This window comes from Gorilla gorilla, chromosome 14 (assembly GCF_029281585.2).
Source record: "Gorilla gorilla gorilla isolate KB3781 chromosome 14, NHGRI_mGorGor1-v2.1_pri, whole genome shotgun sequence".
Taxonomy (NCBI): Eukaryota; Metazoa; Chordata; class Mammalia; order Primates; family Hominidae; genus Gorilla; species Gorilla gorilla.
In genome coordinates this window covers 34,459,450-34,474,170 of record NC_073238.2, presented here as the reverse complement: position 1 = coordinate 34,474,170, position 14,721 = coordinate 34,459,450, and the positions used below count along the sequence as shown (strand labels likewise).

The following is a 14,721-nucleotide window of genomic DNA, read 5'->3' as shown; positions in this document are numbered from 1 at the left end:
CAGTTTCGCACCAGCATTCCCTTTCCAGAATGTCACCTGCGTGGGCCCTCTCTCCTCCTCCTCCTCCTGCAAACGCTCTGTCCCTCTTCCGTGGCTGGGAAGCCTCCCTGTGTACCAGGTCTCAGGTAGGCTGAAGCAATTCACAGTCTCTTGAGCTGACTTCACGTGGGAGAAACTATTCACAGCAGAATGACAGTCACTTGAACAGTGACTTACTTCAGTTTCTTTCACAACGATTAGGATTCTTGAGATAAAAGATCCCAAAACATGTTTTGTCTTTAAAACAAACAAAAACCATAGAAAACCCTTGTGCCTATTTCTGCAGACGAGAGCCCCACCTCCAGAGGATGGGAGGCAGCCCTGGAGAACTCGCTAACAGTGGTGATTTTGGCTCTGAGCCCTTTTTCAAATTGATAGTGTGATGTAATCAGAGGGTGTGTTTAAAGTCTGGAGCAGATAAAAGGAGACACAGATATCCTGGCACACTGTCATTAACTGTTGCTGCCCAGATTGGAAAGGCAGACCCCTTCAGGAAGACTGTATAGCTCATTGGCAAGCAGTGATTCGAGAAACGTATCATAGCCATCCATCATAATATCTAAGATCTGTAAACTGTTTTATAGCTTTCATCTGATACCTGCACCTCTATAGTTAATTCTGACAGCCACCCTTGGAGTTTGAAGGTGTTCTTTCAGGTTCACAGATAAAGAAACTGAGTTCAAAGAGATTAACTGACTTCCCCCAAGGTAATACAACCTAGATTAATAACCAACATTTGCATAACGTTTTAAGTATTCAGATGAATTTTAGAAGATCCCAAGAAGAGAAAACATTTGGTGGAGTCATTGGCATATGGTAGGCTTCCGTAGATTTCGTTGTCCTTTGGCTTTGCAAATGTTTTCATCTGCCAAACGCTGTTAAAACAGAGGGCCCCTACCCAGGGCGAACAAAGTACGCTTCAGAGGACCAGACAGCTTGTCCACAGTCAGAGAGCTAACAGAGAGCTAATTGGGTCAGGATTTGAAAGACCTTAGCTTTGTGTGACCTTCAATTTTATCATTCAGTTTGAATATGTGCCCCAGAAAACCTTTATGTAATTCCCTAATATTTCAGTAACCAGCATGCAACATACGAGAAGCACATTCTTTGTTTTTAGAATGGTATCTGGCTGATGACTTTCACAACAGCTCACATGAGAGGGAAGTATTTTAGCAATCGGACTGAAGGAAAATCCAAAAACTCAACCATTGCAGGGTCAACAGTGCACGTGTTTGAATTCTGAAAGACGTAAGCCAAGGCAAATAGAAGGAAACGATCTTCCACTAATCCCGGCATTTACTTCCTCCTCTCTGGAGGGGACGGCCACGCACACAGAGCCCTGTGCTCTGAGTTCTCATGAAAGGGACACAGCTGGGCTCACTCAGCGTCACCTCGCCCCTGGGGTGTGTCCTGGTTTCAGATCTCGGGCTGGAGTGATTCACGTGTGGCCGGGAGGCCGTCATTAATGAAAATGCGAGGGTGTTGCAGGAGTGTTGATGACTCAGCAGGCCTTTCTACTTCTGTATGAGTCAGTGCCCATCACAGCCAAGCCTGGGGCACAACAGGTTTTCTTAAAAGAGCATGTGGGCCTCATCTTCAACAACCAATTAGGAAGCAGAAAAGTCCTCAGTGAGGAAGGAATAATGACATGTTGGAGCTAAGATGATGGTGCTCAAGCTCGAGAGGCCCAGCCACCTTCCAGACGCCAGGCCCGCATGGATGAGGTGCGTCACTCCAGCTGAGGCCAGGTGGCAGTGGGGGCACCAAGTACAGGGTGGACCAGACCGCTGGGGCCAGGCCACGTGGAGCTTGAAGCCAGAAACAGCCCAGGCCATGAGGCCACGAGGAATTCCCTGGAGTAGGAGGAAAGCATGCCACCGTGCAGGTGCGAGGGTGGGGGACAGCCCTCCATTCCACCCTCACCCAAGCAGTCAGAGAGTGTGAAATCCAGGAGTCACCAAACCTGTTTTGGAAAGAGAGATGTCCTGTCCCCTTCCCATTCCACTTAAGCAAACAACACCTCCCAAGAACTTTCTGAGCCCCTCTTAAATGCTGGAGCACAAAAGCAAATATGGCAATTTTTACTACTGGCAAAAGTGTACATTCAGATAAAAAAGAGACAGAAAAACAACCATTGTGCAATGTAAGGTGTGCCCCGGGAGGGGGTATCCCACCCCTGTTCTCATATTTCTATGAGGATGCCCTCTGGTCGAATTCCACCTCAGTGTGCCCTCTCTTTCTCTCTCTCACTCACTCCATCGTTTCCTCCTCTCTAGGGGAGGAGAGACATAACTCATCCATGAGTCCGGGGGATGGAATTGGCCCTTTGAGGGCCAATGCCCTCTGCCCTCCTCTCCAGTGTGGCACTGCCTGAAGGCCTGGGGGTGGTGGGGTGTCCTGGTTCACCCTTGGCTGCAGCCAAAGCTGCCTGGGGCAGGTTATGCCACCAAGAAAGAGGTCAGCAGCTGTGAGCAGGTAGTTGATTCTGTCTAGTTTAGAAAGGGATATCAAGTCACTTTATCCTGGCTTTTGAAGCTGACATTTTTATTTTTATCTGCCTGTCCTGTCTTATTTCTTGTTTCATTCTGAACTGTGGAGGGCAGCTCGGGGGTGCCCCCAACCAAACCCCAACATAAACTCCATGAACACACAGGACATCTCGGTGCCTATCAGTGCCAGGTGTCTGTTGAATCTGCATCTGCAGAATCAAGAAAGGAGTGGTTTCCTCCGCAGAATCAAGAAAGGAGTGGTTTCCTCTGCCTCAGGTGGCGGGGAAAGCTCCTTGGTGGAGAGGACATTTGAAGGAAGACTTGAGGGACACTGGGTGAGGACGAGTAGAATTTGCTGAGCAGGCAGTAGGGCAGGCTGAGGATGCCAGGCGGGAGCCAGGGTGCAAGTGAGTCTTGAGACTCACGGCAGCCACGGGGGAGGAAGCCCAGAAGCAACAGAAGTTTCCCAGCCCACCACCCACGCACATGGGCCCTGAAATGAAGAGAGAATTAACTCATCTTCCCAGAAAGCGCTAGGACCATACAGTACTCCACTGCAACTATACCATTTTACATTTCCACTAACAGTACACAAAGCCTCCAGTTTCTGCACATCCTCATCAGCACTTGTTATTTTTGGTTTATTTGATAGTAGTCATCTTGATGGGTGTGAGGTGGGCTGTCATAGCGGTTTTGATTTGCATTTCCCAAAGGATTAGTGATATTGGGCATTTCTTCATGTGCCTATGAGTCATTTGTCTATCTTTGGAGAAATGTCTACTGAAGTCTTTTGCCCACTTTTGAATCAGCTTGTTTTCTGTTGATATTGTTATTGTTCAGTTTTAGCAGTTCTCTATATATTCCAGATATTAATTCCTTATCAGATATGTGATTTGCAAATATTTTCTCCCATTCTGTGGATTGCTTTCTCACTCTTTAGTGTCCTTTGAAGCATAAAAGTTTTTGATTTTCATAAAATCCATTTGTCTATTTTTTCTTTTATTGCCTGTGGCTTTGGTGCCATAACTAGGAAATCATTGCCAAATCCAAGTTTGTGAAGTTTTGCCCTTTGTTTTCTTCCACAAGTTGAATTATTTTGGGTCTAACATTGAGGTTTTTTACTCATTTTGAGTTTATTTTTGTATATGGTGGAAGATTAGGGTCCAACTTGATTGTGTTGCATGTGGATATCCAGCTTTCCCCACTATATGCTGAAAAACTGTCCTTTCCTCATTGAATGGTCTTGGCACCCTTGTGGAAGATGACCATATATGTAAGTGTTTATTTCTGTCCTCTGTGTTGTATTCCATTGGTCTATATGTCTGTCTTTATGCCAGTACTAAACTGTGTTGATTACTATCACTTTGTAGTATGTTTTGAAATCAGGAAGAGTGAGTCTTTAATTTTGTTCCTCCTTTTCAAGAGTGTTTTGGCTATGTGGAGTCTCTTGGGATTCCACTTGAATTATAAAATGGATTTTTCACCCATTATCTTTTGCTTTTGGCCTTAGCTAGTGTTATGTCCCTTGTTTGGGCCTTCCTTTTCCACCTCAAATCATTCAAAATGCAGCTCAGTTCCCACCTCCTATATTTCCCCGACTATCCCCACCATATTGATCTCCCTCCCCTGCACCGCTGTTCACCTATCTCCTGCACCACCCATTGGAGACAGCATCCCACCAACTCTTCTCCCCTGTCCTTACCCTTCAAGCCTCAGCTGAAACGTCACTCATCCTGAAGCAGGGCTCTCTGTTGGGCTTTCTTGTAACACCTTTTCTATAAAGAACTCACCATGATTAGTGATTAACTTACTTATAAGTTAATTCTTACACACACAGATTCTAAGACACACAATTCTTTCCCATTCTAACACCTCTGAAATAGAGAGCCGTGCTTTACAGTTGGCGACATCCAACAACCACAGTCAGGCTTTTACTTCAGTGGTACATACATGGTGATATGTCTTATGACCAACCGTACTTTAGATGCAGTGAAACACAGTACATGTTTTCTTGTGCATTTACCTGTTTAATGCTCATCTTGTTGATTGTAAGTTGAGAGAGAATAGACCTCCAACTCAGCTCACCATCACACCCCAGCGCCTTTGGCATAGTTCATGTGCTCGTCAGCCATTTGATGGGTTGATGAATTATAAGTTCATCAATCATATTAATGAACTTATCAACATCAACTCATATTGATGGATTATAAGCTACTAAACACATTACACTTTCCCAGGAGCCCCATAATTCCTAGAACAGTGCTACCTGCACTCAGATGCTTACCCAGTGCATATTTAAGCTAGATAACATCTATCACTCGGCTGCTCTGTGCTCTCTGGTAGAAATAAAAGGATTAATAATGCCTCATTCTTTTAGAGGAAGAAAGCAAAGTAAGTACTGTCGGAGAACCCAGTGGTTCCTGCTTTCTTTTCCTTGGCAAACAATAGGCCTGGCCTTTGTAAACTGAAATCTACACACTTCAAATATTTTATTTTGCCTTTGTGGCATCACACAGTGCCTTGGGGACATTACACAGGGGCCATATTAGAAAGTGATGTCAACTTTTTTTCAAGAGGGTTGGTGATCTTATCTGTTAAGAAAATGACACATTTCTACACTCTTAATAGCTGCTAACCATTTATAAACACATTGTCCCTACATATCAAATAAAACAAATCTTGGATAAGCAGGAAATTAAATTTGTCCTCTTGTGAGGGGACACTGAGTTCCTGGTCTGGGCTTGTCAAGGATGAAAACATGGAGGAGGTACTTGGGCCAGATGAGCAAAAGTTCTTCAGCACCTGCCCTGTGCTGACAAAGGGGCCCGCAGGGAGGCAAAAAGAAGCAAGAAGAGTCTTCATAGGAACCAGGTTGTTTCATTTCTGTTTGTTTATTCTCTCCCAAACTCAAAAGAGGAGGCCTATTTTGCGGTTGATTCTTGCACCATTTGAGAAATTCACTCGTTATGTAAATGTTTCTATTCGTAGTAAGTAGCTTTTGCAAAGAAGGGGAAATAATGACATTAGTAGTGAAAGATTTTTTCCCTAATCTCTTGAGGATCAATACCTGTGTAAATTACAATATAAATGTCACAGCAATGGCAAACTGCTATACAAGTTTCTAAGTAATAATAACGGGTGCCATTTTTTGAGCACCAACTATGCACCAGCACTGGTTTAGGCTACTTCATACACTGGGTCATGTTGATTCATCTTTGTAACAATCCTACAGAATCTCCATGTACATAAGCTCATGAAACGGGGGCAGTGTGGGCAAGCCACTTACCCCAAGGCAGAGAGCTCATAAGGGCAGACCAGTGATGGAAACTCAGACTTTCTCTCAATTGTCCTGAAGAAATAGGTGTATTCTACTTATCTGGCAATGGCTGCTGGTGGCAGGGAGTCTGCTGGCAGGAACTGGCTGGTCCTGCACCATCTCTGCTCATTCCTCCCATCACAAGGGGTAAGGGTGGGGAGGAAGGAAGAGTAAAAAGGACGCTGTGGTGGTGAGGGCTGGTTACTGACGGAGAAGAGCCATCAGCGATGGGGACTGAGGGGAGGGAAAGAAGAAATGATACCCAGTCACTCGATTAATGACAGAGGTACGTTCTGAGAATTGTGTCATTAGCCAGTTTTATTATTGTGGGAACACCATAGGGTGTACCCACACAAACCAATGGAATAGCCTACTGCACACCTAAGCTGTGTGGTGTAGCCTATCGCTCCGAGGCATCAAACCTGTACAGCATGTGACTGTACTGATTACTGAAGGCAACTGTAACGTAATGGTAAGAATTTGCAAATCTAAACATACCAAAGGTATGGTAAAAATATGGCATTATAATCTTATGGTACCACCGTTGGATATGCAGTTCATCATTGACAGAAATGTCTTTATGACTGCATTAGGCAAAAGTGAAATTAAAAGGAAAGGATAGGAAAGACAAGTGAGAAGAAAATGTAGCCAGTAGAAGCCAAGAAAGAAAAGAGCAAAGAAGGAATCAAAAAGGTAATCCATGGCTAGGCATGGTGCCTCACGCCTGTAATCCCAGCACTTTGGGAGGCCAAGGCAGGAGGATCACTTGAGGCCAGGAATTCAAGACCAGCCTGGCCAACATGCCCATTTCTATGAAAAATTTAACAATTAGCCAGGTGTGGTGGTGCACGCCTGTGGTCACAGCTACTTGAGAGGCTGGGGCAGGAGGATCACTTGAGCCTGGGAGGTTGAGACTGCAGTGAGCTGTGTTGGCACCATTGCACTCCAGCCTGCGTGGAAAAAAAAAAAAAAGTAATCCATGAACAAATCCTGTTCAACCAACACCAAAAGCAGCAGAGCCTCCCAGGCTCAGTTCCTGGGTTCTGTGGCACCATCTCTCCGTCTGTCCTCCCTGTAGGACACAGATATTTTAAGGAGCTGGAGAAGGGAGCCCAGGGCACATCTGTTCCTCCTCAGTCTTCTTCAGTCCCAGCCTCCCAAGAGTTCGCAGGGCTAGTCGCCTCACAGTGTCGCCCACCAGCTGACTCCAAGACGCACCCTTCCCTGCTGCACTTTACATGGATGGCTCGCTTAACAAATTTCCAGCATCCACCAGGTCCTCCAAAAGGTTTTATCTAACACTTCTAACATCCAGCCTTAATTTAATCTGAACTCTTCTTCCCTTCCAGGAAGTTACTTCCCATCACCTCATAGATGCATTTCCTGGCCACCTTCTCAGAGACACACTCCACAGACATCCCACCCACTACCTTCGGAAACCACCACATCCTGAAGCCATTTCTTGACAACTCTAGCTGGGTATACGTAATGGGTTTAAGCAAAAGCTGTTCTCCAGGAACTTCTGCCCACAGGTCATGGGTGTCCTTTTGGTGGACATACAAAGCCAGCCTAAACTTTTTGACACACACAAATATATATACACACATACATACACATATGACTGTGTTTACACACACACAGCTGGTTAAGAGCAAGGGCTTGGGGCCGCAGATTCATATTAACATCCTGACCCTGCCCCATTCTAGCTGTGTGGCCTTCAGCAAGTTAATTAACCTTCCTGAGCCTCCGTTTCTTCATATGACCCTCACTGGGCTGCTGTGAGGATTAAGTGAGCTAATATATGTGTCTTGGCCCAGTGCCTGGCATGTAACCAGTACTCATTAAATGGACAGGGGTCTTCTCTGAGTCCTTTCTCTTAGGGAAATATTCCCACTCCCTTCAACCCCTCTTTATAGTTTGTGGTTTTTCAGTCCTCTCTGTATCCTTTTAAATGGGCCAGTCACCTTTTAAATGGGTGATGTTCCATTGTTTAAATAGATTGGATTTTTCACTGGACTCTGTCCAAAACTAAACACACTCCTGGAAACGTGGCTGGCACAGCAACAGTGGAGAGCCGCCTCCTCGCTGTGGACACAACCGCCAGCGGTCAATCCGCTTCCCTCAACACCGTCATGTCCACACAGGGACCTGGGCTGCTGGATTCCTAATCAGTGACACTGAGCTTTTACATAACATCAAAGAGGGATTTGTGCTTATACTTCTTTTTTTTTTTTTGAGACGGAGTCTTGCTTTGTCGCCCAGGCTGGAGTGCAGTGGCGCGATCTCGGCTCACTGCAAGCTCCACCTCCCGGGTTCACGCCATTCTCCTGCCTCAGCCTCCCGAGTAGCTGGGACTACAGGCGCCCACTACCACGCCCGGCTAATTTTTTGTATTTTTAGTAGAGACGGGGTTTCACCGTGTTAGCCAGGATGGTCTCCATCTCCTGACCTCGTGATCCGCCCGCCTCGGCCTCCCAAAGTGCTGGGATTACAGGCGTGAGCCACCGCGCCCGGCCGCTTATACTTCTTAAAAGGCATGTTTTTGTGGTTTGACTGTCCTCCTAGCCTGACACAGTCTGAGCCTCCTCAGGTGGCCTCAGGGGTTGGGATAGAGTGGAGAATTCAGGCAAGAATGCCAACCCTAGCTCCAGGCCTGGGACCCACAGGCCTGGGGAAAGGAGTGGTTGCCCCGTCTTGAGACAGCCGAAAACTGTGTCCCCAGGATTGTTGGTTTCATAAAAGCAAGTAGCTAGGGAGGCCACATTTACAGGGGATCACAGAACACTTGGGTAGGGGCTTGCTGTGGGTGTCATCAGGGAAGTGGGGGACGGCAGGAGGGATGTAGCCCAGTACGCAGATGAAGACAGGTGATCATCCGCTGGGCCACACGTGGCAGGGATATGGGCAGAGTGAGCTTGGCTGGCCCCAGACTCCAAAGCTGCCCAGCCCCCGCTGAAGGTGAGGCCTCAGCTGGTGGGAATGTCACCTTCCAGGTGACTGGCTGGCTCCAAAGGCCTTTGCATGATCTCCAGGAGTTTGGAGGGGAGAGGCCACATTCCAAATCCAGCTTGAAAAGTGCTCTGTATCACCCTCAGCACTGAGGGGGCCAGAGCCTAGGAGGAAGGAGGCACAGGGTTGGGGGGCAGCCCTGACCTGGTGGCCGCACCTGCCAGGTCCCGAGAGACAACCCATCTCACACACATTCAAAAACACAGACCAGGGAGCACATGGCTAAACAAATCGCACTAAACGCCAGGAAGGCAGAGGGGCTGGAATGCAAAACACCCCCTGAAAAATAAATCTCTGCTGGGGCACATTTCGAAGTTTTGCCCTAATCGTGCAGGTCGCCCTCCTGTTCTTCTCACTTTACAACTTCAGCCTGAGACACATTGACCACCTTCCACCAAAGTAGACCATGCTCTTGAATAAGTCACATATCCTTTCTCTACTTGGTTTCTTTAATTTTTGTTTATTTTCTTTTTGTAAGACAGGGTCTCACTCTGTCACCTAGGCTGGAGTGCAGTGGCAGGATCATAGCTCACTGCAGCCTCAAAATCCTAGGCTCAAAGCAATCCTCCCACCTCAGCCTCCCCAGCAGCTGGGGCTATGGCGCATGTTACTGCCTTCAGCTAACTTTTTTTATTTTTTGTAGAGACAGAGTCTTGCTTTGTTGCCCAGGCTGGTCTCAAACTCCTGGCCTCAAGCAATCCTCCTGCCTCCACCTCTCGAAGCGTTGGGATTACAGGCATGTGCCACCACACTCTACCTGTTTTGTTAATTTTTAAAATGAGGGTAATAGTGTTAACACCTCCCCGGAAGATTACTTCCCCAGAAGAAATGATAAAGCACCACCTTTTCCCTCCCAATTTTCATGAAAATAAACTCCTTCAGCTTGTGAACACCACCAAATTTAAATTCTGTCATTTGAGATCCTCAGGCAAGGCAAATTCTCAGACCCTGTGAGGCTCACCAGGAGGCGAGGAGCTCTTCTTGTACCTAGGGGTGGTGAGGAGTGGGTCATCTTGCCCAGTCAGGCTGGGGGCAGGCATGGTGGTCCATTCCCTCAGAACCACAGGCTGACGACTTCACATCACTGATGTTAGCCCTTTCTAGATGTTACCACGACTTTTACTGATTTATGGATGACTAAGTTCTTTTCCTAGTCAACCTCAGAAGTCTCACAGTGCTACACAGAAAGAACTAGGTTGATACCTGCAAGGTCAGAGCCCAAACTCCCATAAGCTATTTACCAGCAGTGACACATGTCTGCAAACCATTTCACCTCCCCATCTCTCAACGTATTCCTCTGTGAAATGGGAAATGATCCCTGCCCTTCCTTCCTCACACGTTTGTTTTGAAGCTCAAACAAGATCAAGCACTTTGAAAATGTTAAAACACCAAGCAGTGGTGAAGGGTTATATTATTATTATCAGAAACAAGTCTGTTCTCAACCAAGGCTGTCTTTATTTCTGAAGTAAATGAAATACCAGGACAAGGCTTGTTCTACCTGATGATAACTGACAATAACTGAGCAGACAAGGACTCTGCCACTCTTGCTTGTCTATGGTTTATCAGTGGTTCTGCTACCTGCTTTAGGAATCACACTGCTGACCCTCTTCCACATGAGGAGATCTAATTTTCTAATTCGGCTGCTGCCCAAGTGCTTTTTTCGTTTTTGTTTTTGTTTTTGTTTTTTTCGGAGAAGGTCTCGTTCTGGCTGGAGTACAGTGGCACGATCTCGGCTCACTGCAACCTCCACCTCCCAGGCTCAAGCGATCCTCTCACCTCAGCCTCCTGAGTAGCTGGGACTACAGGCATGCGCCACCATGCCCGGCTAATTTTTGTATTTTTTGTAGACTCGGGGTTTTTCCATGTTGCCCAGGCTGGTCTTGAACTCCTGAGCTCAAGCAGTCTCCTAAATTACTGGGATTACAGGTGTGAGCCACCACGCCCAGTCTCAAGTGCTCTTTCTCACCCTCCACCCTGCTGTCCTCATTCGTATCAATGCACAGTTCCTGAGCCCTGGCACCACGGCTACTCTTTCTCCATAGCACCCTGCCCTCCTGCCTTCTCTGGGCAGTTTTTCCAGTTTGGTCTTCCCAGCCCTTCTGACTAGCCAAGCAAGGATTTATGGATACTTAAAAAACATACATCAAAAGAAAGGAAGAACAGCATCAAAGGGACTTCCCAGCAGATTAACCTGAAATGTCTGGATACAACACACAACTTTCACCAAAGAGGATTTAGTTAATACACTCTAAATGCTCCTATCAGTTGGATATAATCATTTGTGCAAGAATAATGCAATTCTTAAAGTATTCATGAAATTGTATGCTGCCGTAACAAGATTAATCAAGTCTGATTTATTTACCTTACAGTCATTATGTTTTCAAAGCAAACTCCCACGGGAGATGGAATCTCAAATTATTGGATTTAACTCTCTGCAAGAAAGAGAAAATATTCTTTATAATGCATACCACATTGCTAAATAAATGTTCTCATCCTAGCATTCTGGTTTGAAATTTTTTGCAACTTAAAATTTCTATGAAAACTCTATCTCAGTGTAATCCTCTATTCAGCCTAGTAGTTCTAGAAAGTCTGTACTTCTGACTACTTGCACTGATATCTCTGCCACCCTCCATTCTGACTACCCAATTTTCTGGAATTAAATAAGTTATCCGACGAGAGTTGGATACAGGTTGTATTAACTGCACAGCCCAGAAAATTTCCACAGGGGACATTTCCAAGGCCTGCAGAGCCCATATGAGACATGCAAATCTCATTTTTCCACACGCGAGATAAGAAATAAACACTGCTTGTTTATATTTTTCTCCCAATTGCAATCACTTCATAGAAATTATCCCATGGATTTTATTTTATTTATTTTTATTTTATTTTATTTTATTTTAGAGACAGGGCCTTGCTCTGTCACTCAGGCTGGAGTGCAGTGGCATGGCTCACTGCAGCCTCGACCTCCCAGGCTCAAGCAATCCTTCCACTTCAGCCTCCTGAGTAGCTGGGACTACAGGCACGAGCCACCTTGCCAGGTTAATTTTTTAATATTTTTGTGGAGACTGGATGGGGGGTTGGGGTAGGGGAGCATCTCACTGTATTGCCCAGGCTAGTCTCGAACTCCTGGGCTCAAGCAATCCTCCTGCCTTGGCCTCTAAAAGTGCTGGAATTACAGGCATGATCCACCACACCCGCTAACTGTTAATTAATACTTTGTAATTCAGAAACAACAGATTGTAAAATCCTCCTGTGGACAAAAACTGGCACAGAGCTGGGCGCAATGAATTCTCTGAGTAGAGAAAGTGGAACCTTCCCATCCGTCAACACCCAGCCCAAGGCCTTGTATGAGGAGAAGTTCAATAAATAAAAGTTGGATTGTTGGAATTCTTTTTTTTTTTTTTTTTTTGAGATGGAGTTTTGCTCTTGTTGCCCAGGCTGGAGTGCAGTGGCACGATCTCAGCTCACTGCAACCTCCACCTCCCAGGTTCAAGCAATTCTCCTGCCTCTGCCCCCCGAGTAGCTGGGATTACAGATGCGCACCACCATGCCCGGCTAATTTTTTGTATTTTTAGTAGAAACAGCGTTTCATCATGTTGGCCAAGCTGGTCTCAAACTCCTGACCTCGGGTGATCCACCCGCCTCGGCCTCCTAAAGTGCTGGGATTACAGGCATGAGCTACCACACCCAGCTGGATTCATTTTTTTAAGTGCTATTAGAGCTATTTATAGCCTGCAGAGTAACTGAAATACTATACATTGTCAATCAGCATAGTAAGTAAGGAATAGTGACGGTCTATACAAGCAATTTTGTTTTGTTTTTTTTTGTTTTGTTTTTGTTTTGAGATGGAGTCTTGCTCTGTCACCCAGGCTGGAGTACGGTGGTGCAGTCTCAGCTCACTGCAACCTCCGCTTCCCCGGTTCAAGTGATTCTCCTGCCTCACTCAGCCTCCTGAGTAGTTGGGATTACAGGCAGGTGCCGCCACACACGGCTAATTTTTGTATTTTTAGTAGCAACGGGGTTTCACCACGTTGGCCAGGCTGGTATCAAGCTCCCGACCTCATGTGATCCGCCCGCCTCGGCCTCCCGAAGTGCTGGGATTACAGGCGTGAGCCACCGTGCCTGGCTTATACAAGTAATTGTAAACGAAAAGGAAAAAATGGAGATACAGTTTTCTCATGCATCTTAAACTTTGGTGCTTAAAAGCACCATTAAATTCTGCTTTCACATGAACACACACAAGATTACCACGTTTGCTCTGGGCTGCTGCGTATTGGAAGGACATACACATTCAACAAATATTTGTTGAACTTCCATTCTGTACCCAAAGCACAAAGAAAGATTCGTTCACAGTCCGTGTGGGTACTGGAAAGCAGTTCCAGCCCTGCCTGCCAGGGGGCACCCCAGGCAAGCACATCTCAGTGGCTGCTAGAAAGTGAATTGAGGCTGTCTCTCCACACCCAAGTGTTAGGCGTTCTAGGCTGAGAGAGAGACAATGACAATGCGGGCAATTCTCTCTTCACTGTGTCCTCTTCTTTGCTAGAAATGTTATTAGAATATGGAAATGTGACATTCAGCACTAATCAGTTCGACATATGAATATATCTATACACATATTTCTCCCTGAAATTGGCCTACATACTCTTTCTTGGAACCAAATGAGAAGCAAACAACCTTTACAACTAAACATTAAACCATAAGATGAACATTTTAGTTGTCTACCTAGAAATTGTACAGTATGACAAGTGTAAAGAAACTGCTAGCTTCTTAGTTTTGCTGGTCTTTACACAATACCACTTTAAAAATTGTTTTATGGTAGTAAAATATACATAACCTTTAATTTACCATTTAACCTTTCTTAATGTGTACAGTTCTGTGGCATTAAGTACATTCACACTGTTATGCAGCCATTACCATCATCTGCTTCCAAAACTATTTCTATCTTCCCAAACTAAAACTCCATACCTATGAAACTCTATCTTCCCATTTCCCACTGCCCCAGCTGCTGGTAACCACACTTCTACTTTCCGTCTCTATGATTTTGACTGCTGTAGGTACCTCATGTAAATGGAATCATACAGTATTTGTGACTTTTGTGACTGGCTTATTTCATTTAGCATAATGTACTCAAGGTTCGTCCACGTTGTAGCGTGTGATTGGGCTCTCCTCCCTTTTTAAGGCTGAATAGTATTCCACTGTAGGTATGCAATACATTTTGTTTATCCATTCATCCATTGATGGACACCTTTTGGCTATAGTAAATAATGCTTGTATGAACATAATGTAAAATATTTGTTTGAATTACATAATATAATTTAAAATCTATATTTTAATAAAAATTTTAAAATTATTACAATATTATATTTCCATTTTTATCCTCAGAATACCAATAATAGCATTTGGCAAACAGACTACAAATACTAACAATTCCTAGTGCTTTTGTGATCAACAACAACAGCAAAAAACAAACTATTCCTGTGCTTCTCAGAGAAAATGTTTTAAATGAGAAAAATATTCAGATATTTTAAGACCTTCAAAGGTAGCATTTTTCAATTAAAAATTAAAAACTAAGTCTCCGTAACTACTACCTACTCCATACATACACCGCAAAGTTCCCAAAGGGAGAAGATATTTTAGATGCGCCTTTAGGAGCTTAGTTTTTCCTCCTTGGGATAACTTTAAATTCAGATCTCAGCAGAACGAACGCATTTTTCAGGGCAAGCCAACTGCTAATCCGAGTAGATCTAAACGCTAACGAAGGCAACCGACGGAAGCTGCTCCATGAAGACACGAAAACTATCAGACTTGCATTTTGCCACATTCCTGGAATAAACTTATTACTCATAAAGGTGATTTTGAAGCCATTTC

General features: G+C 45.1%; 1 long non-coding RNA gene across 1 annotated transcript in view; it reads right to left on the bottom strand.

The window, feature by feature from the left end:
- Positions 1–5,909: 5,909 nt before the first annotated feature.
- Positions 5,910–14,721, bottom strand: part of LOC109029331 (uncharacterized) — a 33,344-nt gene continuing 24,532 nt past the window's right edge. The window contains exons 2-3 of the long non-coding RNA XR_002008390.3: positions 11,216–11,285; positions 5,910–6,078 (exon numbers count right to left, since the gene is read on the bottom strand). This is a non-coding gene — a long non-coding RNA (uncharacterized lncRNA). The remainder of the gene's footprint in view (positions 6,079–11,215; positions 11,286–14,721) is intronic.